We start from the raw sequence: 4229 nt of genomic DNA, 5'->3' as shown, positions 1-4229 counted from the left end.
GAAAGCTAAGGCCCTCCCCTGCTCAACCCTTTGTGGGGAAGACTGAGGAGGTGGCTGTACTTTGAGGCACTCATTTTTCATAGGTGGTCCACATCATGCTCAACCTCAGTTGCCCACAGGATACTATACTACACAGCCGTAAAAAAACAAACAAACAAACAAAAAAAAAAAAACTTCAGTAGATTGTAATCTACCACAGCAAATTTGTGGATTTAAAGAAGAGGGGAGCAGCACTCAGGTAAGAATTGGGAATCTAGCTCCCATGGAGGAATGGGATGACAGTTTGGGACAGTGTAAGATGTACTGACACCTAGCTTGGGGAAATGTGGAAAAGTACTTTCCTGGCAACAACAATCCTGTAAATGAACATGTCCTCAATAAAGTTATACTCAAGTTGAAAAGAAAGAAAGAATCAAGGGGCCAGGCGGTGGCGCACCTGGTCAAGCGCTCACATTACAGTGCACAAAGATAAGGACCCAGGTTTAATCCCCCAGTTCCCACCTGCAGGGGTACAGCTTCACAAGTGGTGAAGCAGGGCTGCAGGTGTCTCTCTGTATCTCTCCCTCGCTATCTCCTCCTCCCCTCCCAATTTCTCTCTGTCTCTATCTAATAAATAAATGAAAATTAATTTTTAAAAAAAGGATCAAGGATATTTTCTAAAAATGTCAGTGTGACAAGACTGAGAAGTCCTCGCTTTCCAGACCCTTAAAGAGAACAAGGGTTTCTGCTGGTGCTGCTAGTGTAGGCGCTGGCAAGGGTGCTTCTGAGGACACATTATGAGGGGAATGCAAGCTCTATCTATTCTTTTTGTTTGTTTGTTTTAGTTTCTTCCCATCACCAAGTTTATTACTGGCACTCATGCCTATACAACTCCACCACTCCTAGAAGCCATTTTTTTTCTTTCATTTTGATAGAAAGACAGAGGTACAAAGGGACAGAAAGAGGAGAGACACCAGCTGTACTGCTCCTGCCAGTGGGGACTAAGGAGCTTAAGCTGCCCACCCCACAGGGTCTGCTCTGTACTAGATGAGTTACCACTCAGCCTTGTCATATATATATATATATACATATATTTGCCTCCAGGCTTATCGCTGGGGGCTGGGTGCCTGCACTATGAATCCGCTGCTCCTGGAGGCCATTTTTCCAATTTTGTTGCCCTTGTTGTTGCACTTGTTATAGTTGTTATTGTTGTCATCACTGTTGTTGTTGTTGGCTAGGACAGAGAGAGATCGAGAGAGGAGGGGAAGACAGAGGAGGAGAGAAAGATAGACACCTGCAGACCTGCTTCACTACTTGCGAAGCAACCCTTTGCAGGTGGGGAGCTGGGAGCATGCTGGCCCTTGAGATTTGTGCCCCCGTGCGCATAACCTGCTGTGGTACCACCCAGGCCCCTGTTCTGTATATTCTTATTTGTCTAACCAAAGACAATAAATAACATATACACACATCATCACAGAGTCTGTATGTATACTAGTATTACACATACACACACGTAAATATTAAGTAATCACAGAATATTTCTGGGTAAATATACTTTAAAATCCCTAGCATTGGTTGCTTCTGGAAACTGAAATAAGAAATTTGAAGATTCACAGCAAGAGTAACACTTGTATTATATTTTATTCACTTTTTTATTTTTTTGAAGTTTTAGCAGGCCAATAAGTTTACAGTTGAAAATTTAGATGTTGGTGGTTGTTATCTAAAATGAGTAAGATAAAATAAACAGTGGTCTCCCTTTCCACTGCCGTTCTTTTTCATTAATAAAAAAAAAAAAGTATGTCAGAACTCTTGTGTAAGTGGTCTCTGAGGGAAGGCCTAGCTATCATTTTTTTCTTTATTAAAAATACATAAAAATTTTCTAGGAAAGTCTTTGTTTTAAGCTTTATTTTCCAAATGCTATTATTCAGTGTGTCATTGCTAGGATGGTTTTTAGTGTGGGGGATTTTATTGTGTTATAATGACACTTTGGAGCAGCTGAAATGATGTCAGCCAATGAAATTTGGCTTTCAAGTTGAGTCATTGAGCAATTTCCTTTTGGGGGCTATCAGAGCTTTTGTGAAACATTATGACAGGTTAGTTGCCAATGTATATCTAGCTCTACTTTGACTTACAGTGGGGTCACATCTCTGTAAGTTCATCCTCAATTGATAATAGTCCCAGTGGAAAGTCTACTTAATACACTTAACCTACAAAATACCACAATCCATCCTCATGTCCTGTAAACATACTCAGAATAAGTATGATAACCTACTACTGAACAAAGTCAACTTATATAAAGAGCATTTTATAATAAGGTGTTGACTATCTTGTGATATTTACTTAACACCATACTGGAGTTGAAGAAAGAATATGTGGAATATATAACTTGTTGACCTTTCGGACTGCCTGAGAGCTGTATTTCACTACCATAGCTCAGCATTAGGAAAGAAGTGGAACTACATGCAAATTGCTAGTCCTGGGATGACTCAAAATTCAGTCTTCAAAGTCTAACTTCTGTTTTAACTGTGTATTGCTTTTGCAACATCCTAAAATCATAAGTTAGAGACCATTTATAATTACATTAAGATTTAAAGAAGTCTTTCTTTCTCAGAGTCCTTTGCTTAGGTGAAATATACCAGACACAGTTCAAGCGCTATTCTATGTTTTAGTTTTCTGTCATGGTTTCTCAAGTTTTGGGAAAAAGAGTACAGGATTTCCCAGTGGAGGGTAATGGGCTGTATAACTCTGGTGGTGGGAATATTATGGAATCATACCATACCCCTCTTATCCCACAATCTTGTCGGTCATTATTAAATCACTAATAAAAAAATTATAAAAAAGAAAGAAATTGAGTGAATGTGATACCCAATAAAGGGGAACCTGTTAAAAGGTTATTTGGATAGATCAAGTACTAAGAATATAAATGTGTCAAGATGAATGGCAAAATGAAAGAATAACAACAAAATCTGAAGAAGAAGAAGAAGAAAACAGGTTTGGGGCTGCAAGAGAAGAAAGGCAGGTAGGGAACTGGAGGGGTTGGGGGTGGGGGGAGAGGTTGGAAATGACATTGTTTTACCAACACCCATCATGGCAAGCTGGGAAATTTTACCCATGTGTCAATAACGGTACTATGACTATTAACCTCCCCCCTCCCAAATAAAATGATTAAAAAATAGAGCCAATAAAGTATAAAATTTTGGTTTGATTTTAAGGGTTCAGAACTCTAATCCCATTTTTAAGAATCTAATCTAATCCCATTTTTAAGAGGGGGTCACACACAGATGGGAAAGGCAGCGGTGGTGGAGGGGCGACCCCCCCCCCCCCCATGGAGGACAGAGGAGTCCCAAAGTGGCAGGAGAGCTGGTCGGCCATGCGGGCAGGCAGAGAGGCCTGAAGGCCAGAAGCTAGGTGTCACCTAACCTGGGATTCAACCTGGGATTCCTCATAGTCCATCTGACACAAGATCCTGTTGTTCTTCAGGAAGAATTTGTTTCCCACAAAAATCTCTGGTTGCACAGCTGACAGGCAAAGCAGTGGAAATGGTACACATTGTTCCGGGCCCGCATCACCATTTCGAAGGCCAGGATGAGCTTGCTACAGGCGCCACAGTTCCCTGCGGTGCCAAAGAGCCTCAGGTGGTAATCGCGCTGGCACAGGATGAGCTTGGCCTTGGTGGAGCCCACCTCCCCCAGGCGGCAGTCGCCCCAGGCACACTTGAGACAGTCCTCATGCCAGTACTTGGCAAGCGCCTACAGCAGGTAGCGGTCCTTGATCTTGCGGTTGCAGTTGTCCAGGGTCCAACACCATGATCCCGCGGCGCAGGCCACCCCAAGCCGGGCACAGGACTCTGCCGCCGCCGCCTGGGCGCCCCGCCAGCAGAGCTGGGAGCCAGGGACCCGGAGTCGGGGGTTGTCTTCGTTGTTTTTTTTCTTATTTATTTATTTATTTTATTATTTTTTATTTTTTACTTTTTAAAATATTTATTTTATTTATTTATTCCCTTTTGTTGCCCTTGTTGTTTTATTGTTGTAGTTATTATTGTTGTTGTCCTTGTTGGATAGGACAAGAGAAATGGAGAGAGGAGGGGAAGACAGAGAGGAGGAGAGAAAGACACCTGCAGACCTGCTTCACCGCCTGTGAAGCTACTCCCCTGCAGGTGGGGAGGCGGGATTCGAACCGGGATCCTTATGCCGGTCCTTGTGCTTTGCAAAACCTGCGCTTAACCCACTGCGCTACAGCCCGACTCCCCT

The 4229-nt window shown here is 42.7% G+C and overlaps 1 pseudogene; it reads right to left on the bottom strand.

The window, feature by feature from the left end:
* Nucleotides 1-3390: 3390 nt before the first annotated feature.
* On the bottom strand, nucleotides 3391-3914 carry LOC103114231 (LIM domain only protein 3-like; annotated as a pseudogene).
* Between the last annotated feature and the right edge of the window lie 315 nt (nucleotides 3915-4229).

Source organism: Erinaceus europaeus, chromosome 3, assembly GCF_950295315.1.
Source record: "Erinaceus europaeus chromosome 3, mEriEur2.1, whole genome shotgun sequence".
NCBI classification, from domain to species: Eukaryota; Metazoa; Chordata; class Mammalia; order Eulipotyphla; family Erinaceidae; genus Erinaceus; species Erinaceus europaeus.
Note: the sequence above shows the minus strand (reverse complement) of the source record. Positions and strands in the feature narration are given on the sequence as shown.